Source organism: Dioscorea cayenensis, chromosome 18 (assembly GCF_009730915.1).
Source record: "Dioscorea cayenensis subsp. rotundata cultivar TDr96_F1 chromosome 18, TDr96_F1_v2_PseudoChromosome.rev07_lg8_w22 25.fasta, whole genome shotgun sequence".
NCBI classification, from domain to species: Eukaryota; Viridiplantae; Streptophyta; class Magnoliopsida; order Dioscoreales; family Dioscoreaceae; genus Dioscorea; species Dioscorea cayenensis.
The window spans coordinates 5,363,901-5,387,609 of NC_052488.1; the positions used below are offsets into that span (position 1 = coordinate 5,363,901).

The following is a 23,709-nucleotide window of genomic DNA, read 5'->3' on the forward strand; positions in this document are numbered from 1 at the left end:
ACAAATACCCAAGTACCCACTAGGGGTTTAGCTCTCCATGGAGCACAATACAAATGATAATGAAATCAAATGTAAAAGAAAGCAATCCATAGGAACATCCCCCTCGATAGTCGTGGCGATGGTCTTGTGGAGAGTTCTCTACTCGTTGCAAGATCCCCTTGTCCGGTATAAGATACGCCTCAATGAATCAATCCAAAGGAGGCTCCCTTACCAACCTTCTTTCAAAGAGATGACGATGTCAGAGCCGTAGAACCTCTCCAAATCCCTAGCCAATACCTCTCAAAACCCTAGCCGCAGCCCTCTCTCCAGTTGGGGAAAAGATTGAGAAAAGAATCCTGAAATCGTGGCTGAAATCGGCCTTAAATAGGGCTGGAATCGGGATTCCACACGCCCCTATGGATATTCCACACGGGCCTGTGGAATTAACGCATGGACGTGTGGAATTTCCACACTCCCGTGTGGCTTCTCTGTTTTGCTCCTTCTTCAGCCGGCTGTGAACATTACCTGCTACAGTGACGGCCCGAAATACTCCCGAATCCATGCTTTCATCGAGGTAACATAAACGGACACACGAACATGTCGTAGATCGTCTTGGTTCTTCAATAAACACTCACGTTGGTGGAGATCTTGCTAAATATGCACAAGCCCGATTAATGGGATGTAATTGCTTTCGTGCCCCTCCGAATCATTGCCTTAGCTCGAATACAAGGATGTTGGCATACATTCTAGCATTCTAAACTCGACTCATGTCTCCACGTGTGAGCTTTCTCAAGATCTCCTCCAAATAATACGTAAAACGATCTATAATGGCTTCTTTCACAAATAATCGGCCTCACAACCCAACATGCATAAAAGTACATAAATACACACGTATCAGCGCTAAAACCTGACAAAAGTAATGCCCATCATAAGGAAAGAACGCTTCGCATTCTTATCGCACAAGCACTTATCAAACTCCCCACACTTAAGCTTTTGCTTGTCCTCAAGCAAAAATTAAAACATTGTATGCATAGATGAAATGACTGATGGAAGTGCTTGGCCTTAGGTTCACCAAAGCATGCACAGACAACATTCTAATAGTAAAGGAAATTTCAACACTAAATACGAAAAAATCAATGTTCTAGCTAAAAACTTGAATAAAAAAGGACAACAAACCCGAAGTCGTGTAAGTGTGTGAACTCACTCAAGTCAACCCAAAGTATACTCCTCAAAGTTCTAGGTATATGGGACTTATTTATCTACAAAGAGTACCAAACATTTCAAAAAGGGTAGTAGCTTCGCACATCCTCTAAGGTAGCCCTTTCCAAAGCGGCCACTAAGGTGGCTTTCACACTTTCGAGGTGGTATCTCTTTCTACCGGGGTGGTAGATTTCACACATTCCATGAGATAGCTCTTTCTCTCAATAGGGCATAGCTAGTATCCGACTTATGAGAGTAGCTTCATACATCATGGGTGGTAGCTCTTTCCACCTAACAAGCAAAATTAAATGATAAAAACACTTTGTTCTTTCTTTCTTTTCCATTTTTTTTAAACAACACAAGAAACAAGACTAAAAATGGTCCCTTTAACCTTAGACTTGAGTTTCCAAATGAGTTTAAAGAGTGAGAAGTGCACAAAATGTTATTCGGGCAAAAATTCCTAAAAATTCAAGCAAGAACTAAAGCATGAGAACATTTAATGTTAAAAATTCTCCTAAACTCAAGAATACCGTCATTGCAACTAAGGTGAACCGCCATTGGCTATGTGAGCATATATATCAATCAAAATAGTGTAAAAGATATGTGTACTATGAAACTCCCCCCCACACTTAAGTTGTACATTGACCTCAATGTACAAATGCAAGCTCACTTATAATGTATATTAATCAAGAATAAATGTCGGAGAAGCAATTGAAACAATACTCCCCTAACTCCTAGTGTTGCATTTGATGAAGCTAAATCCTTGGGGGTGATGTTCCAACGGGTTGTGAGGCATACACGGCCAAGTGCCGAAGCACCTTGGCCGTGTCTATGACAAGTTCTCAATTCCCATGATGACAAGACCATCTACACGCATACACGAGGGGGTTCAGTAGATCTCAATAAAAGAAAAACAAACTCGAGTATATATAAGATAGAGCAAGAAATACAACTTGAGACAACAAAATGAAAAATAAGCTCAGAAGGAAAGTCCTTTCTGAGGATAACATGTCCAAAATAGAATGCAAGTAGAAGTAAAATAAAAGAAAGTCAAGTGTCGGCGCCACGCTCTGGCTCCTCTGCTGCTGGTGCTGGATCAAAAGGTGCTGGTAGGTCACATGATGGTGATGCAGGGGGTGTCTGGGAAGTGCGTGGTCACAGTACAAAAGGTGCAGCAGCATCTCTCTGAAGAATCTGCTATAAAGCGTCAAAACGCGCTATGAACTCTACTAACTGTGTAGCCTGCGTCGAGCGCACCTCTGCTATCTCCGCTCGTGCCTCAGCGATCTCTGCTGGTACTACCCCCACGGCACTCTCGAGCCTCTCAAAATGATCATGGGCTCGAGATGGTCAGAACATACGTACCGGGGTTAGGTCCTTTGTCGCTGGAGGTGCGTCAGTCTCCATCGGCGTCAGCTGAGGCTCGAGGGTAGGCTGAGAAGCCTCTTCATCATCACCCTCATCATCAGCCATCTCTGGAGTGGGTAGAACCAAGGCATATACCCCCGTCTATACTCGGCGGATCATACCCATCAATCTCATCGTCTCCAGACTCAGGGGAGCAGGAGTACTCATCCTCTCGGTCCTGCGAATCGCGTCCAAGAGGCCCATGCCCATGACTAGCCTCGTAATGTAGGGGCCTGAGAAGATCGCTCCCAATCAAGCATAAAGCCCCTGATGATGAATATACTCTGCAATGATGTGCCCCAAATGAATCGGCATACGCTGCACCATCGAATACAGATATAACAGCTCTGCCGGCTCAGAACACCTGTGCTGTCACCACGGCCATTCACTGACCTACTCATAATGGCGTGTAAGTATCGGTAGGCAGGTCGGGAAAGGCACGTGGCCTTGGACACCCCTGGCTCGTACTGACCCTGACCACACAGCCCTCGGTAGGCTCTCTAAGGGGTCAAAGCTCTAGGATAATTAGTCGGTAACTGCGAATACTCCTTAGTGTCCGTGAATGCCTCCTCGTATAGCCCAAGCGAGACTGAGAACTGCGTGATGCTCATGCAGTAATGATGTCCAAACACTCTGAACTGGATGGCGTCCATGATGTCGAATCTCTCATACGATCGATCGAACTCAAATGACGACAACACCTCCAGTGTGAGCTCACTTATGGCTGGCTCTCTAGTCGTCAACAACTGACTCCACCCCTTACTGAAACAAGGTCCTCAACCTCTTCAGCAAATTCGTCCCCCTGCTGTAACTCTCGGAGTATGCTATTGTCCAGATACCGAGTCTGTTCGAACTGAAGTCTCGACAGACACGCAAAACGAGCCTGATGCTCGGGAATAGCAAAACTCATGCCCTCAAACTCAGAGGATGACTCCCGCGGCTGTTTCTCTGCATGATTCTTTGACCTAGGTGCCATATCCTACAAATTTTCAAAGGAAATCAATTAAACAAGCTGGATAAATGATGATGCAGAAATCCACACGGTCGTGGGGAATTTCCACATGCCCGTGTGGATCCGCAGGGCGTGAAGAACCGCAATACCGCTCCTCAAAAAGGCAACAAAACACTTCTAAAACTCTTCTAACTTCTTTCTAAACATGCTCTTACACTCTAATTGCAAAAACAAAGCATTCTTAGAAAGTTCATCGATTAAAAACAAGAATTGGCAAAGAAAATCAAAAGTAGGGGCTTACCGACGAGTTGAGATGATGAGAATAGGAATAGGCCGGAAAACAAAGTAAAAATCCTCCAAAATCGACAGTATGAGGTCTGAAACCAATGCTAGAGTATTCGAAAGAGAGTGGAGAGGGTGTAGATGAAGAGAAACAAGTCTTCTTTAAAAAGAACTCGCGCCCCTTGGAGTTCTATATATCCGCACGGGCGTGCGGAAATTCCACATGCCCGTGTGTCTCCATAGTGGAGAGCCACAAGGGCAGACACACGCCCCTGTGTACTCTCGGGATAGTTCTTGCTGTCCTTGAAAAAGCTCGCACGGGCGTGTGGAAATTACCGACGCCCGTGCACTCGACCCACAGGGGAAACCACACACCCCTGTGCTCTCATTGTCCAATCGAGAGAAAATCACTAAGTGTTTCCCACGCCCATGCGGAAATTCCGCACGGTCATGGATAATCACAGGCCCAACTCACAGGGGCATTTGCACGCCCCTCTGCGCTCTCGGTATGGAGAAGGGATCGTCTGCAGAAATCCACACGGGCGTGCAGAAAATACCCATGCCCATCCGTTGGTCACAAGGTTGCCCACAGGGGAGAGTCCACATCCCTGTGTGCTCTCGGGAAAAATTCCCAGGTTTCTACAAAACAACGCACACCCATGCGATAATTCTGCACGGCCTTGCGATAATCGTAAGGTCGCTCACAGGGGAGAATGCACGCCCCTGTCCCTTCTCTGGATAGACTTGCAATACAACCCCACGGGCGTGTGGAAATTCCACACACCTGTGCATTTTCTCTGGATGACTTGACAAACTTCGTAGACTCTGCAAAAATTTTCTGAACATGTTTACACAATCAGAGCCTGTTCTTTTATGCAACAATTACCAGCGAAAAACAATAGAAGCAAGCTCAAACAAATAAATCTTTGCCAAATCGACATGAAAACACACGATGACATAGAAATCCACCAAAATGAACACAGCACAAGCATCTAAACATGAAGACACCAACACTTAACAAATTATTCATGCAAAACTAAACTATGACTGGGAAAAACAGTAAACAGTTGGGTTGCCTCCCAAGAAGCACTTGTTTAATGTCACTAAGCTTGACGTACCTCGTCTTACCTCACGAGGGTTTATAGATGAAAGTTGTCCTCTGACCCATGGCTTGAAAGCATGATGAGCAAAGTCTCTTCAGAGTAGAGGGTGAAATATCAGGCTTGGGACTACCTAGAAACGGTTCACCGTTCGGTTCGCGCACATCTCCAACAGTCTTGGAGTGTTTCCGGTGGTGTCTCCTTGCCCTCTTCATCTTCTGGAGCACCTTCTTTAAGATCGCCAGGGTAGACAGTTCTTCTTCAGTTGAACCAAGTATCATTACTTCTTCGATTTCCTCCTCTTGGTTGAACAAACCCTCATATGGGTCTGGATTGAACATTTCCTGCATGTATTCATCAACAATCTCATCAGTAGTGTCTAGAAAGTACAAAGTATAATCAAAGTCAAGGGAATGCCGCATGGTTTCAGCAAGGCGGTATGTGAGCTTGTCATCTCCGATTCTCAAAGTTAGCTCCCCACCGTCCATGTCAATCAATGCTTTGGAAGTCCGCAAGAACGGTCTCCCAAGTATCAAGGGTATATCCGCATCCTCATCGATGTCTAGCACTACAAAGTCAACTAGAAAAATATACTTGTCCACCTTGACAAGCACATCTTCAATAATGCCCCTCGAATGTCATACCGTTCGGTCCGCCAATTGCAAAGTCATCCGAGTGGGCCTAGGCTCGCCCAAGCCTAGCTTTTGAAAGAAAGTGTATGGCATGACGTTGATGCTAGCCCCTGAATCCGCCAATGCCATTTCTTCACCTAGATTGCCAATATTACACGGAATGATGAAGCTTCCTGGGTTTTTCTTCTTGTTCGGCATGTTCTTTTGCAACACCGCCAAGCAAGATGCATCTAAAATCACTGAAGAACTCTCCTCTAACTTCCTCTTGTTAGTCAACAAGTCTTTCAAGAATTTCACATACTTAGGCATTTGAGCTAATGCCTCAACAAAAGGAATATTGATGTGGAGTTGCTTGAACAAACTCAGGAACTTCTTGTACTGTTCATCCCCTTGGTCATTCTTCAATCTAGAGGGATAAGGGATTCTCGGCTTGAAAGGTGGAGTCGCCACCTCCTTCTCTTTGCTTGTTCCCTCTTCAACCTCTATGACCTCGGGTGCATGTTCTTTTGGCTTCTCACCCGGAACCCTACCTTCAACCTCACGACCACTTCTCAAAGTGATCGCCTTCACATGCTCTGTAGGGTTGGTCTCGGTATTGCTTGGCAAGCTTCCATGTGGCCTCTCCGAGAGAGACTTCGCAATCCACCCCACCTAATTTTGAAGGTTATGCAAAGATGCGGTGTGATTGCGAAGTGTAGCCTCAACTGATTCAAACCTTGTATTTGATGATTGCACAAATCTAGTCAAGGCCTTCTCCAAATCACTCATTCGGGTTTCCAAACCTGAAACTCTGTTTTCCATGTTCGGGGCTTGTTATTGGAAACCCGGTGGCGCCATATTGGTGTTGCTCCACGAGAAATTGGGATGATTCTCCCAACCTGGATTGTAGGCATTGCTATATGGGTTTCCTTGAGTCCTCATGCCATTACCTATAAAATCGACGTTTTCAACCGAAGATGTATCACCCATAGAGATCGGGCAATCGGAGGGAGCATGTCCTCCACCACACATGGTGCAAGTACTCACGGTAGCCACTCTGTTTGAAGATAGAAGATCTGACTTCTTACTCAAATTTTCCACTTGCGCCGCCAATGAAGTTACTGCATCTATCTCATGAAGACCGGCCACCTTTTTCTTCTCTCTGTCATTCCATTGGTAGCTGTTTAAACCCATTTCTTCAATAAGTTGATGGGCCTCATCGGGGGTCTTGCTACCTAAGGTACCTCCTGTTGCCGCATCCAAGAGTTGTCATGTACTCGGATTCAACCTGTTGTAAAAAGTCTGAAAAATCATCCACTCCGGGAATCCATGTTGTGGGCACTTTCTCAGGAGCTCCTTGAACCTTTCCCATGTCTCGAATAGAGACTCCAATTCCGACTATACAAAGGATGAGATCTCAGTCCTAAGCTTTGCAGATTTTCCAGGAGGAAAATAGCGGGCTAGAAAAGCTTCTACCATCTCCTCCCATGTAGTAATCGAAGCTCTAGGTAATGAGTGTAGCCACTGCTTTGCTATCCCTTTTAGGGAAAATGTGAAGGCTCTAAACTGGATGGCATCATCCATCACCCCGTTTATCTTGAGCATATCACACACCTCGAGAAAGTTCTCTATATGACTGTTTGGCTCCTCATTGGCCAAACCATTGAACTGTGCAGATTGCTACAACATGTGGATGAATGCCGGCTTTAGCTCGAAATTCTGAGCTGTAATTGGGGGTCCCACAATACTCGATTGTGTGCCCAAAACTGAGGGTCTAGCATAATCAGAGAGCGTCCTCTACTTCTCATTCTTTTCTGCCATATTATCTGACCCTTCAACTTCCAAATTAGCTAGATTAGGTTGTTCTTCCACAGGTCCTTTCTCTTTTTTTCTAAGTGTTCTTTCAAGCTCGGGATCTCCTTCAATCAATATTGAGGGGTTCCCTCGGGTCATCATCCTGAAGCTGCACAAAGGAAAGAAAACAAATTAGAATGATAATAGAAAAGAAAATGTGAAATAGAATGGATAAAGGAATAGCTATGGAAACAAAAGTGCAAAGTATCTCTAAACGCCTTTTCCCCGGCAACGGCGCCAAAAACTTGACAATGCTCCCTGTAAATGCACGAGGTTGTCGAAGTAATAAATCCCAGGTGAGTGCCGTATCGTATCCACAGGGAAAAGGGAATAAAAATACTTAATTTGTTTCTTAACTATATGAAAGATGAATAGTAATATGTGTGACAAGTTTCAATTCTCAAAAGTAAAGCAACCCGAAAGAGAGCAAAAGTAAAGGAGAAGGTAAGGCAATTGATAAAGATGGGGTACCCGGGTATCAATCCGCCTAGGAAAATCATTTCAAGTGCAAGAACTCTCTATTATGCTTCTTAACTAATGCAATGGTGAGTTAGGGACATCCTTTTAATGCATGGTCCCGAATCTAGGGTTAACCAAGCCTAATCCTCTACATGTCCCGGAGTAGAGGTTGAACAACCTCTCAACCTCGCACTCATAAGAAGGATTGCATTGAGCTATGGGGATTCCAAGTGATAAATCTCTTCCTAATTGTAGACCTAACCCTTTGGTCCAGAAGAAAGGTCCCTAACCACAATTAATCCCTAGATGCTAAAATCACCTCAACGCTTCACTCCGTTACACTCGCAACTAAGCCCCACCGGAGGGTCATCCCTTAGCTCATTCGCTCTATTTTGGCCGCAAAGAACTCGTGGAACGGAGGTAGAATCTATCACACTGGAGGGGAAAGGGGACGCTCCTGTACCTCTCGACTCACTCTCTCAACCCTTTCCAATCAAGCTTTGTCTAACTCTCGTGGTGTGTCACTCACTCATAAGGGTTACCACATGAACTCTCAATCTTAGTGTCACTCTAAGGGAGTATTCAACAATCAAACATTCAAGATTGGAACTCACAAAAACATCAATTAATTGAAAGCATAATAAAGAGATTCAATGAAACTAATACATCCTAGGGTTCACAAATACCCAAGTACCCACTAGGGGTTTAGCTCTCCATGAAGCACAATACAAACAATAATGAAATCAAATGTAAAAAAGAAAGCAATCCATAGGAAAAACCCCCTCGATAGTCGTGGCGATGGTCTTGTGGAGAGTCCTCTACTCGTCGCAAGATCCCCTTGTCCGGTATAGATACGCCTCACCGAATCAATCCAACGGAGGCTCCCTTACCAACCTTCTTCCAAAGAGATGACGATGTCGGAGCCATAGAACCTCTCCAAATCCCTAGCCAATACCTCTCAAAACCCTATCTGCAGCCCTCTCTCCAGTTTGGGAAAAGATCGAGAAAAGACTCCCGAAATCGGGGCAGGAATCGGCCTTAAATAGGGCTGGAATCGGGATTCCACACGCCCCTATGGATATTCCACACTGGCCTGTGGAATTAACGCACGGGCGTGTGGAATTTCCACACGCCCTTGTGGCTTCTATGTTTTGCTCCTTCGGCCGGCTGTGAACAGTACCTGCTACAGTGACGCCCCGAAATACTCCCGAATCCATGCTTTCATCGAGGTGACGTAAACGGCCACACGAATATGTCGTAGATCGTCTTGGTTCTTCAATAAACGGTCACGTTGGTGGAGATCTTGCTAAATATGCACAAGCCAGAATACTGGGATGTAACTGCCTTCGTGCCCTCCGAATCATTGCCTTAGCTCGAATACAAGGAGGTTGGCATACATTCTAGCATTCTAAACCCGACTCATGTCTCCGCGTTTGAGCTTTCTCAAGATCTCCTCCAAATAATACGTAAAACGATCTACAATGGCTTCTTTCACAAATAATCGGCCTCACAACCCAACCTGCATAAAAGTACATAAATACACACGTATCAGCGCTAATACCTAACAAAAGTAATGCCCATCATAAGGAAAGAACGCTTTGCATTCTTATCGCACAAGCACTTATCAGCAAGGAAGATGAGGAATGAGAGATAAATATAGAGCAAGCAATGTTAGTTTCAGTTGGATTGGGTAGAGATATACCCTATGATGATAAAAAATACAGATGTATGGATAAAGTTGGTACTCACAGGGATGGGCAATTTATGACACAATGCATAGGGATGTTGATAGTCAGGGAGGTGATTTTCTTCATGCACTTTCTGAACCTTCATCATCTACCCCTATAAACGTGGAACTCAAGGAGTTGTCAGCACACTTGGAATGTGCTTTCTTAGAAGAAAAATCCAAACTACCAGTTATAATATCATCTACCCCTATAAATGTGGTACCCAAGAAGGGAGTAATAATTGTGGTTTCCAATGAACATAACAAATTGATTCCAACCCTTATAGTAACTGGATGACGAAAGCTGAATAATGCCATATGTAAGGATCATTTCTCGTCACCCTTTATCGATCAAATGTTGGAATGGTTATCAGGACACATGTATTATTGTTTCCTCAATGGCATGTCTGGAAACCTACAAATCCTAGTGGCGCTTGAGGATCAAGTAAAGGCCACATTCACTTGCCCATATGGCACATTTACCTACAGGAGGATACCTTTTAGGTTGTGTAATGCACTAGCAACATTTCAGAGATGCATGATGTTCATATTTGATAACTTCATTGAAGATATTATGGAGGTTTTCATATATGATTACTCAGTTTTTGGGGATTCTTTTGAAGGTTGTTTGCATAACTTGAAGCGGGTTCTTTCAAGATGCGAGGAAACTAATTTGGTGGTAAATTGGGAAAAATGTCATTTCATGGTAAGAGAAGGCATAGTGTTGGGACACAAGATTTCTGGTGATGGGATCGAAGTGGATAAGGCCAAACTTGAAACAATCGAGAAACTCCCTCCGCCGTCCTCCACAAAAGATGTCCGAAGCTTCCTTAGCCATGTTGGATTTTATCGAAGATTTATCTAAGAATTCTCAAAGATCTCTAAGTCCATGACAAAACTCCTGGAGAAGGATACACCCTTTGATTTTGACCAAGAATGCCTCAAAGCTTTCCATTTATTGAGAGAGAGGTCGGTTCAGGTACCCATTGTGAAAGCTCCTGAGTGGGATAGGCACTTTGAACTCATGTGCGATGTAAGTGATTGGGTAGTTGGAGTAATGCTAGGACAGTGACATGATAAGCAATTCCATCTAATCTGTTATGCAAGCAAAACTTTGACTCCTGCTCAAGCAAATTACACTATGTTAGAGAAAGAGTTGTTGTCCATTGTTTATGCTTTTGATAAATTTTGATCGTACTTAGTGCTATCGAAGGTTGTAGTGTACACTGAACACGCAGTGATCACATACCTCCTTTCCAAGTCCGATACCAAGCCTCGATTAATTCGATGGATCCTTCTTTTGCAAAAGTTTGATTTAGAAATTCGGGATAAGAAAGGCTCGGAAAATGTGGTAGCAGACCACTTCCACTTGTCCCGTCTTGAGCAAATGGAAAAATATAACAATGAGCACATACCAATTAATGACGTTTTTCCAGATGAACAAATATACTTGGTTCGTAAAATGACAACCCCGACTCATGAATGCCCTTGGTTTGCTGACTTCGCGAACTACTTTGTAGGTTGATAAATGCTTGTGTGTTGAGAATGTGAAGTGCTCTTTCCTTATGATGAGCATTACTTTTATCAAGTTTAAGCACTAATACATGTGTATTTGTGTTCTTTTGCGCATGTAGGGTTGTGAAGCTAAGTATTAAGAAAAAAGGCAAAAGTAAATTGTGAACGGACTATTTGGTGGAATCTTAGAAGGAACAAACGCGAAGACACAAGTGGGGCTCTAAGATACGTGAATATGTGCCAACATCTATGTATTCAAGCCATTACAATGAGTCGGAGGGCCACGAAGGCAGTCACATTTGCGTATCCCGACTTGTGCATTGATAGCAAGATCTTCACCAATGAGACCTTTGACTGAAGAAGAGTTGCAATCTATGGCACAAACGTATGCTCGTTTATTTGCCTCAATGAAAGTGTGGAATTAGGAGTGTTTTGGCGGAGTAATGTAGCAGGTTACTGTAGCAAATCACTATAGAAATACATTGTAGTAGTTATTGTTCACATCAGGCCGAAAATCAGGTTACAAGAAAATCCACATAGGTGTATGGAAATTCACCACACTCGTGTGGAAATTCCACAGGCCCATGTGAAAAATCTACAAGGGCGTGTGGATGCCTGATTCCAGCCCTATTTAAGCCGCAGTTCAGCCCGATTTTGGGGGGGAGATCTTTCATCCTTCTCTCCAACTTTTCTCCATATTTTGAGAGGCCGTCAGCTAAGGTTTTGAGAAGCTTTGGCAAGTCTTTGGAGTAGTTCTACGGATTTGACACCGCGCTTCACTTGAAAGAAGGTTATTGGGGGAGCTTTCGTCGGCATCAATCCAGCGAGGTGTGCCCTAGGCCGGATATGGGGACCTTCGGAGAAGACGAGTCTACTCCACAAAGACCATCGACATGACTACCGAGGAGGTTTTCCTATGGATTACTTGTTTTTATTTTCGACTTCATTATTGATTGTATCTTGCTCCATGGATAGCTAAACCCCCTAGTGGGTACTTGGATTTTGTAAACCCTTGGATGTTATTGTTTCTTTGACCTTTTATTATGCCTTCCTTAATTGATATTTTTAATTGAGTTCCAATCTTGAATGCTTGTTGAATGATTTCTCCTTTAGAGTGACACTAGGGTTGAGAGTTCATCTTGGTAACCTTTGTGGATGGGTGACACATTATGAGGGTTAGACAAAGCTAGAATGGAGAGGGTTGAGAGGGTGAGTCGAGAGGTAGCGGAGCATCCCCTTTCCCCACTAGTGTGAATTATCATACCTCCAATTCCTAGAGTTCTTTGCGGTTACAATAGAGTGAAGAACTAAAGGATGAACTCCTCTGGGGCTTAGTTGCGCGAGCAACAGAGTGAAGCGTTGAAGTGACTTTAGTATCTGGGTTTCAATTGTGACTAGGGGTCTTTCGTCTGGACCAAAGGGTTAGATCTACACATAGGAGAAGGGTTTATCACTTGGAATCCCTAGAACTCCATGCAACTTTGCACAGTATGAGGTGTTGAGACTGAGCGATTTCTCCGCCGGGACATAGTGTAGAGTTAGTCACGGTTGACCTTAGGTTTGGGACCTTGTGCTATAGGATTTCCATGACTTATTAAGCATTAGTTAGGAAGCATAATAGTATGTCTTGCACTTGAAACATTAGTCCTAGGGGGAGCATTGTCTGAGTACCCCACTTCTATCTATTGCTTTTTCTCTCACTTACTTGGGCCTCTAGTTCTTGTTTCTTTTATTTTTGCTTACATTACACTTTATCAACACAATCATTATTCATCTTCGCTTGATTAAGTAGCAATTTTAGTATTTTTATTCCCTACTCCCTGTGGATACGACACCCCACTCACTTGGGATTTATTACTTCGACAAACCTGTGCACTTGCGGGTCACACGCAAGGGGCGTTGTCAAATTTTTGGCACCATTAACAGGAAGTAGGCGTTTAGGGATACTTTGCACTTTGTTATCTTACCTATTCATCATTTATTCTATTTCACATCTTCTCACTTTTCCACCGTTCTAATTTGTTCTTTTTCTTTGATTACAGAAAAAATAATCAACATACCCGAATTATTTGACACAATCACATGGATGGTTGAAAATATAGAACAGAAAGTTCAACTATTTGCAGTACAAGCCACGCTGTGTTTTCTTCTGCAAGAGCAATACACTATTCATCGTCTAGTGGAAGAATCAGTCGTTGATTACATTTCCAGAATTCGGGATCAGAATGGTGAATTAAATAGTGTGCTAGATCAGTTTGAGAAATCTGCATTGGCATCTATGAGTAATCACTTAGAAGAAAGTTTGGAGAGAGTTCTTGCTCAGTTTGACTCATCTTATCACGAACAAAGACAGGAACTTTTCTCTTTGAGAGTGTCAATGTCAGGGCAGGAAAGATGTGAGATGGAGGATTTGATAGTCGTTAAAGACCGTGCAAAAGCACATGCACATGTGGAAGAGATGGAGAATGAATGTGAATAGGAGGCGAGCAATTTTGAGGAAATTGACAGATTGAAAGAAAGAAGATTGCGCCCATCAATTGAGGAACCACCCGAACTAGAGCTTAAAACCTTGCCGGCACATTTGGAGTATGCCTTTTTAATGGAAGAATCAAAGCTCCCTGTAAATGTGTCTTCAAATTTGTCTATAGATCTGAAGAAGAAGCTTGTTAGCATGTTAAAAAGGCATAAATCGGCTAATGCTTGGAAGATCTTGGATATCAAGGGCATCAATCCATCATTTTGCACTCATAAAATCTTGATGGAGGATAATTATAAATCTGTGATCCCACCCCAAAGAAGATTAAACCCAAACGTGAAGGAAGTTGTCAAAGCAGAAGTGGTAAAACTACTTGATGCGGGAATTATTTATCCCATGTCCGATAGTGTATGGGTGAGCCCAACTCAAGTAGTCCCAAAGAAGGGAGGAATGATGATTTTGAAGAATGAAAAGAATGAACTAATTCCAACCAGGACAGTCACGGGCTGGCGTGTTTGCATTGACTACAGAAGGGTGAATGATGCTACTCGAAAGGACCATTTTCCATTGCCATTTATTGATAAAATATTGGAGCAGTTGGCAGGGCATCAACTTTATTGCTTCCTTGATGGTATGTCGGGGTATTTCCAAATTCCAATAGCTCCAGAGGATCAAGAGAAGACAACATTCACTTGCCTTTATGGTACCTTTGCTTATAGAAGAATGCCTTTCGGGTTGTGTAATGCACCGATGACATTTCAGCGCTGTATGACTGCCATCTTCGATGGTCTTCATGAGGACATAATGGAGGTGTTCATAGATGATTTTTCGGTATTAGGGGACTCCTTTGACATGTGTCTAAAGAACTTGGAGAGAGTGCTAGTGAGGTGTGAAGAGACAAATCTTGTTCTAAATTGGGAGAAATGTCACTTTATGGTTCAAGAAGGCATTGTCCTCGGACATAAGATTTCCCAAGTGGGGATGGAGGTAGATAAGGCGAAGATTAAAGTCATAGAGAAGATTCCTCCACCTACGAATGTAAAAGGGATTCATAGTTTCTTGGGGCATGTAGGTTTTTACAGAAGGTTCATCAATGATTTTTCGAAGATCATGCAACCATTAACCAAACTCCTTGAAAAGGATGTCTCTTTCGATTTTGGGAATGACTGTTTGATCGCGTTCAATTGGTTGAAGGAGAAACTAGTGCAAGCACCGATCTTAACCATACCAGATTGGAACAAACCTTTTGAGCTCATGTACGACTTGAGTGATTATGCTGTTGGGGCAGTTTTGGGTCAGAGGAAAGATAAGCAGTTCTGACTGATTTACTATGCTAGCAAGACTCTCACGAGTGCTTAAGAGAATTATTCAACCACTGAAAAAGAGTTGTTAGCATTGGTGTTCACTTTTGACAAGTTCAGGCCATACCTCATCTTATTTAGGGTCACGGTATTTACCGATCACTCATCACTCTATTACCTCATTAATAAGGCTGATGCAAAACCGAGATTAATTCGTTGGGTCTTATTGTTGCAAGAGTTTGATATGGAAATAAAAGATAAGAGATTAATTGAAAGTGTAGTTGCGGATCACCTATCAAGGTTAGAGGGGTGTAAAGGACAAGATCCGACCAGTAAGGAAATTAATAACTTCTTTCCCGAAGAGCATTTATATGCAGTGCAAGATTGTGAGTCAGAAGACACGCCGTGGTTCGCAAATTTTGCAAATTATTTATCTGGGAAAGTTCTGAAACAAGGCCTCACTTTTCAACAGAAGAATTTTTTTTTTAGTGATTTGAAGAATTACTTTTGGGATGATCCATACTTGTTTCGTATTTGTGCTGACCATGTGGTCCGAAGATATGTGTCGAGGGACAAAGGTTGGAATATTCTTGCACACTACCACTCTGGGACAGTTGGGGGCACTACGCTTCAAGTAGAACTGCTGAGAATGTTTTGGCTGCTAGTTTTTATTGGCCGACTCTGTTACAGGATGCTTATCAATTTGTTCTTCGATGTGATAGTTGTCAGAGGGCTTGAAATCTATCATGGAGGGATGAGGTGCCTCAGAATCCGATGCAATTCTGTGAGGTATTTGATGTGTGGGGCTTTGACTTCATGGGACTATTTCCGAAGTCTAATGGTAACCAATACATCCTAGTGGCAGTTGAGTATGTCTCTAAATGGGTGAAAGCTCAAGCTCTTCCAACTAATGATGCTAGAACCGTGGTAAAATTCCTGAAGAGGTTGTTTACTCGATTTGGGACCCCAAGAATTATCATTATTGATCGAGGGACCCATTTTTGCAACACACAACTTGCAAAAGTATTGAAGAGCTATGGAGTGCATCTTCGCCTTGCCACTTCTTACCACCCGCAAATGAGTGGACAAGTGGAAGTCACGAATAGAGAGATTAAGAGAATCTTGACAAAGTCTGTGGAACAAGGCAAGCGGGATTGGTCGAAATGTTTGGATGACACACTCTGGGCTCATAGAACGGTATACAAGACTCCAATAGGGACCACTCCCTATAACTTTGTGTATGGAAAATCTTGTCATTTACCTGTGGAGCTTGAGCTTAAAGCCTATTGGGCCATCAAGGCTATGAATTTTGACTTGAGTAAGGCAAGGAAACAAAGAATGCTTCATCTCAATGAGTTAGATGAGTGGAGGATAAAAGCCTACGAGAATGCAAGGATATATAAGGAAAGAATTCGGAAGTGGCATGACAAGCATATCAAGAATCCTAAAGAGTTTAAGGTCGGTGATCAAGTGCTATTATTCAATTCTTGCTTGCGGCTATTTTCTGAGAAACTCAAGTATAGATGGTTTGGGCCTTACATAGTAACCGAAGTTTCACCTCATGGTGCGGTTGAAATTATCCATCTTGAGAAAGGTACATTTAAGGTGAACGGACAACGGCTAAAACCATGCTTTGGAGGCGAGGTTAGTAACGATGATAAGGAAGTGTTCTTTCTTCGTGAACCCCCATGAGGTAAGACAAGGTACGTCAAGCTAAGTGACGTTGAACAAGCGCTTCTTGGGAGGCAACCCAAGTTCTCACTGTTTTCCTAGTTTTTAGTTTAGTGTTTGCATGAATAAGGCTTTAAGTGTTGGTGTCTTGATTTTTAAATGCTATTGCTGTGATTTTCTCATGGACATTTTGGTGTTATCGTGTGCTTAAATGTTTATGGTGAAGTTGTTGGTCGTTTGAGCGAGTATTTCGTGTTTTTCCCAGGTATATTTTGTATGATAAGGCAGGTTCTGAGTGTATTTATATGTTCAAGAATTTTTTGCAGAGCCTGTAGAGTTTTCTAAGGCATCTAGAGAAAACGCACGGCAATGTGGAATTTTCACACAGCCGTGAATCTCTACTGGGAGCTCATTCCCGAGAAGACATGAGCGTGGACTCACCCCTGCGAATGACCTTGTGGTGGTCCCGTGGGTAATTTCCACATGGGCGTGTGTCGTCCTGCAGAGACTTAGAGATTTTTCCACGGAAGACACAGGGGCGTGGACTCGCCCCTGTAGATGACCTTGTGACAAACACACGGGCATGGGTAATTTCCGCACACCGATGTGGATCTCTACAGAAGAGCTCTCTTCTATCCTGAGAATACACAGGAGTGTGTGAGTGCCCCTGTGAGCTGGTCCTGTGAAGGTCCACGCTTGTGTGAAATTCCCGCACAGGTGTGTGAAACACTTAGAGATTTTTCTCGGATGGACAGAGAAGCCACAGGGGCGTGCGTCTGCCCCTGTGGGTTGGGCACATGGGCATGGGTAATTTCTGCACACCCTTATGGTTTCATTTAGAAGCATTGAGTGTTATCCCAAGAGCACACAGGGGCATGTGTCTATCCCTGTAGGTCTCTCCTGTGGAGTCACACAGGCGTGGGTAATTTCCACAAGCCCGTGTGAATGTACAGAAACGCAAGAGCCATTTGTTTTCTTTCAAATCCTTTTGTTCTTCTTCATTCTCACACTCCAAGTTACTTAGATAACATTCCTAACCCTTCTCCCAACCTCGCACCATTGATTTAGAGAGGTTTACTCAAGTTTTCCGACCGAATTCAAAGTTTTTAACTTCATCTCGTCGGTAACACTTAATTCTCTCTTTTCTTGATCATATTTGATTTTTTTCAATTAGAATGGTAAATGTTGCTTTGTTTCTACAATTAGATGGTTATTGTATTATTAGAAAGAGTTTAGAAATGATTCTAAGATGAATTTTTGGAGTTTTAGCGTGCGGCCGTGCGATTTTCACGCCTCGTGGATCCACACGGGCGTGTGGAATTTCCACACGACCGTGTGACAGCACTAATCCTGTTAGCCAATTCGATCAATTTCTTTTTAATTCTTGTAGATATGGCACCTAGGATGAAGATTACAACCGGAAAACATCCCAGAGAGCAGTCCTCTGAGACAGAGCGCATAGAGTTTACTATTCCCATGCACCAGGCTCGGTTTGAGCGATTGTAGAGGCTTAGGTTTAGATAGACCCGCTTCCTAGATACGAGCGTATTGTGAGATATACAGCAAGGAGATGAGTTGGCAATGAGGTAGAGAATCTCGTCTCGGTGGGAGGTTGGAGATAATTACTAATGATTAGAGAGCCTGCCATACGTGCGCTTACCCTCGAGGTGCTATCATCATTCGAGTTCGACCGTTCTTATGATAGATTCGACAGTGTCAATGCTATATAGTTTAGAGCATTGGGGGATCACTACAACATGAACATGACACATTTTTGGATCTGGTTGGGATTGTATGAGGAGGCATTTATAGGTACTGAGGAGTACGCTCAGTTGCCGAAAGATTTTCCTGGCACCTAGACCCCGTAGAGAGCGTATGGAGTGTTATGTGGTCAGGGCCAGTATGAGCCAGGGGTGTCCAAGGCCACGTGCCTTTCTCGAGCTGTATATCGATACTTGCATGCCATTACGAGCAGGTCAGTGAACTGCCGTGGTGACAGTACCGGTGTCCTGAGCCGGCAGGAGCTTCTGTATCTCTATTCGATGGTTCAGAGCACACCGATCCATCTAGGACACATTGTAGCCGAGTACATAAGGCATCAAGGGCAGTACACCAGGGCAGGATCGCTTTTCTTAGGCCCATACATCACGAGACTCATCTTGGAGATAAGTCTACTGACACGATTCGGGGGGTCGAGAAGGCGATTGTACCTGCACCCCTGAGCATTGAGACATTGAGATTGATGGGATTGGTGCGTAGACATAGTCTTGGGGTGTATATATTGGTTACACCTACCCTAGAGGTAGCAGATGGAGGAGATGATACTACAGAGGATTCTCAGCCGGCCCTCGAGCCTCTGCCTATGCTGATGGATGTAGATGTGCCTCCCCCAGCACAGGAGCCACCTCCAGTGTGCATTTTCTTTCCACCTCGAGCCCATGATTATTTTGAGAGGCTCGAGAGTGCTGTGGGGGTACTCTTGAGTGATTTAACTGAGGTTCGTGCACTACAGGCCACGAACCATGCGGAGGTGATGTCCCGTCTTGCCATTCTACAACAATTATTAGAGCGAGATGAGACGTCGTAGTTTGTTATGAGACCTCGGACCCCTTCGGCATCTCCAGCACCACCAGTTGATCCATCGGCACCAGTTTATTTAGCTGCAGCAGCAGAGCCGATCATATAGGACACCGACGCTTGATGCGTCTTTGCTTTACTTTGTGTTTATATTTTTCATTTTTCAGTTTCAGTACTATCTTTTGGACTTGTACATTCAGAAAGGATCTTCCTTCTGAGTTTATTTTTTATTTTTGTCTCAAGTTGTATTTCATTCCTTTATCTTTATGTACTCGAGTTATTTTGTTTTTATTGAGCTTCACTGAACACCCATGTGTATGCATGCAGATGGTCTTGTCAGTATTGGAATTAAGAACTAGGAACTAGTCATGGCCACGGGCAATGTGGGCTGTGTGTGCTTCACAACCCGTTGGAACTTCATTTCCAAAGATTTAGCTCCATCAAACGCAACAATAGGAGTCAGGGGAGTATTGTTTCAATTGTCACTCCCACATATTTGCTTGATTGTTATACTTTCTATTGTGCTTGCATATATACATTGAGGGCAACATCTTAAGTGTGAGGGGCGAGGGGGGGTGGGGAGAGAGAGAGAGAGAGAGTTCACTTTGCACAAGTTTTGATTGACATACATACTCACGTAGCCAATGGCGGTTCACCTTAGTTGCAATGTTTATATTCTTGAGTTTAGGAGAAGTTTTAACATTGAATGTTCTCATGCTCTAGTTTTTATTTGAATTTTTAGGAATTTTAGCCCGATTAATATTTGTTCACCACTCACTCATGAAACTCTTTTGGAAACTCAAGTTTGATGTTTAAGAGACTAGTTAGTTTTGTTTCTTGTTCTATTTTGCTTAAAAAAATGAAAGAAAAAAATAGATTGTTTAGTTGTGTATTGAGGTTGGAAAGAGCTACCACCTATGAAGTATGAAGCTACACTCATAAGTCAGATACTAGTTATGCCTTAATGAGAGAAAGATTTATCTCTTGGGATGAGTGAAAGCTACCACCCAGGTAGAAAGAGCTACCAACTAGAAAGTGTGAAAGCCACCTTAGCGGCCTCTTTGGAAAGGGCTAATTTAGAGGATGTGTGAAGCTACTACCATCCTTTTGTTTTGTTATGCTTGTAGATAAATAAGTCCCTTTTACTTAGAACTTTGAGGAGTATACTTTACATTTACTTGAGTGAGTTTACACACACTTACACGATGTCGGGTTTGTTGTCCTTTTTGATTCAAGTTTTAAGCTAGAGCATTGATTTTTCGTATTTACTGTTGAAAGTTCCCTTTCTTGTAGAATGCTCTCCTTGCATGCTTTGGTAAACCTAAGGCCAAGCACTTTCAATTTTTCCTTCTTCTATGCTTCAATGTTTTATTTTTTCTTGAGGATAAGCAAAAGCTTAAGTGTGGGTGAGTTTGATAAGTGCTTGTGTGTTAAGAATGCGAAGTGTTCTTTTCTTATGATGAGCATTAATTTTTATCAGGTTTAAATGTTAATACATGTGTATTTGTGTTCTTTTGCGCATGTAGGGTTGTGAACCTAACTATTAAGAAAAGAAGCCAAAAGTAGATCGTGAATGCACTATTTGGTGGAATCTTGGAAGGAACAAACACGAAGACACAAGTGGGACGCTAAGATACGTGGATGTGTGCCAACCTCTATGTATTAAAGCCATTACAATGAGTTGGAGGGGCACGAAGACAGTAACATTTGCGTATCCTGACTTGTGCAAGGGGCGATGTCATAGGTCAAGTCAACCCCTCATATTTCTCTTATCAACAACAAAAGAAAATTTCGTCTGACACTAAGCATTATTTTTGGGAGGATCTCTTATAAACTTTGTGCTGACCTAGTTGTGCAACGTTGTGTCCTACACTTGGAAGGATGGGAAATTTTGAGACATTGTCATTTGGGGATAGTGGGAGGTCATTTTAGTGCTAATCGCACGGCTGAGAAAGTTCTCAAGGCCTGTATTTTTTTTGGCTGACGCTTTTCATAGATGCCTAAAAATTCATTGGAACCTGTGATTAGTGTCAAAGAAGTGGAAATCTTTCCAAACTTGATGAAATGAAATAAACTCCTATCTAATAGTCTGAAGTATTATATGTTTGGGGAATAGATTTCATGGGACCATTCCCAAATTCAAATGGAAACAAATATGTGTTGGTAGCAGTTGACCATATCTCCAAATGTGTGGAAGCACAAGCCCTACCCTCAAATGATCCGAGAGTAGTAGTTAAATTTTTGAAAAAACTGTTTTCACGATTTGGTACTCCAAGGGCAATCATCAATGATCGAGGAACACACTTCTGCAACACTCAATTTGAAAAAGTAATGAGAAAATATGACGTCTATTATTGCATTGCCACTGCTTACCATCCCCAAACCTGTAATTAGGTTAAAGTTACAAATTGAGAATTGAAAAGAATTCTCGAGAAGATCGTACATCATAATAGGCGTGACTGGATAGAACATTTAGATACCCTTTGGGCCTACAAAACAGCCTACAACACCTTCACAGGACACACACCTTATAGGTTGGTTTATGGCAAGGCTTGTCATCTACTCATCGAGTTAGAGCATCAAGCCTATTGGGCTATTAAACTTTTGAATTTTGACATGGAGGACACACATCAGAAATAGAAATTCTAACTGAATGAGTTAGAGGAACACATATAGAATGCCTATGAGAATGCATTATTGTACAAGAAAAAAGTGAAAAGGATTCATGATAACAATGTAAGAAGGGACAAACAATTTCAAATTGGAGAGCAGGTTCTACTGCTCAACTCGAGGCAGAAGCTCTTTCCCTGAAAAACCCTCACCCTCTCAAAATTTTAGTGCATTTTTCCTTCATGATACCCCTTGAAGCATAGGTATGTCAAGCTATTAATGTTAAACGAGCACTATGGTAAGCACGATCGTGTTTCTCGTACCCCTGTAAGCCTATGGTTCCCACTCGAGCACGCCGATGCTCAGGGCATGCTCGAGCATGACCTTTTGGCTTGCTCCTCTTTCCCTTATAACCCGATCAACGCTGATCAGGTTATTCCACATCTATTCATCCTCCCTTCCCTCTCCGGCCATCTTTTCTTTGCTTCCGCGTTGTCGTTTGCTTCCATTCAAGCGCCATTTTGCTGTACATTTTCTCAACCATCTCTTCCACGCCGGTAAGTTTCATTACTTGGTGCATCAATTCATTTTATGGCAATTTTCCCTATTGTGCTTGTATTTGTTAAATGTCCATGGCTTTCTTTCAAATTAAACCAACAATGATGGTCACCATTGTAACCCGGTGGACATTATACCCTTGTTGGAGCTTCGGGGAGACGATCCCCATAATGCCCAGATTTAGGTTTCCTCAAGATCTCTTATCGGGGAGTTTTCTTCGCCAACGGAGGAACCCTTGAAGAAAGGATGATCAGCCACCACCACTCGAGCTAAGGAGGCCAAGGCTGAGTTAGAAATGCTGGAGGAGTGGAGTTGCCCATTCCATGGAGCTTTTGAAGTAAATTTGAGGAGATTTCATAAATAGGGGAAAGTCTAGATGCTTCTCTTCCTCGTACTTGTTATTCTCTCTCATTTGTATGAATTCATGAGGGGCTAACCATTCCACAGTGCCCTAGGATTGTGAACTATGATTTTTTTATACTTTAACTACTCAAGTTCTAATACCTATTTAGTTCTATTATTTTCTTGTGTTTATTCATGTGTAGATGCTTGTGTAAAACCTAGCGTATGTGGATTACCATAGTTGTGATTACCTAGTGTAGTTGCAAAACTTGGCATGTATGAAGCCCATAGCTATACTTACAAAACTTGGCGTATTTGATAGCTGTAGATGCAACATTGCTCTTGAGCACCCACAAGGATCTTAGAATGTACCCTAGTAGGCATTATACTCAAGTTAGTATCTCAGGCACTTAGGGATCATCCCGGGGCATTGTCCGTCTACTATCGACACTCAACCCTAGTCTATTTAGTTTTTCCACCCTTTTGTTTTTATTCTCTTACTAGTTAATCCCATGATCACCTTTTTAGTTAAATAGTTATTAGGGGATCAACTAGTACTACTTACGGAGATAAATAGTTTTTATTCTCTTACTAGTTAATCCCATGGGGTATCACTTTATTACTTGTAATGATACGTACACTTACGGAGAGTACATCAGTTACCCTATCAAAGTTTTGTGGTGGTGGTGAACTCACTACTAATGAGTTTGATAATTATTGTGAAGAATAAAGAATAGAGTATCAAGTTACATTTCTTTACATTCCATAGCACAGTAGAGTTGCTGAATGAAAGATTAGAACCATTATAGGCATGAAAAGGAGCATAGTTAAAGCCAAACATGTATCTAACTCATTTTGGGTAGAAGTTGTCACATGTTCTATTTTTTTGCTCGAAAGGTCACCAACAAGGAATGTACAAAATGTAACCCTTATAGAAGCTTGGAGTGGTTTCAAGTTAAGTGTAAAGCACCTAAAAGTGTTTACTCTATTGCTTATGCTCACATTCCAGTCAGTAGAGACAAGGGAAAAAAATTGATGACTAGATTGAGAAGCCAATGTTTGTTAGCTACACACATGAAGGTCTCAAGC

At 42.6% G+C, this 23,709-nt stretch overlaps 1 non-coding gene across 1 annotated transcript; it reads left to right on the forward strand.

Annotated features, from left to right (window-relative positions):
* Positions 1-6,855: 6,855 nt before the first annotated feature.
* LOC120283071 lies at positions 6,856-6,962 on the forward strand. The gene has a single exon (XR_005543073.1). It is a non-coding gene; the product is annotated as a small nucleolar RNA R71 (small nucleolar RNA).
* Positions 6,963-23,709: the final 16,747 nt, after the last annotated feature.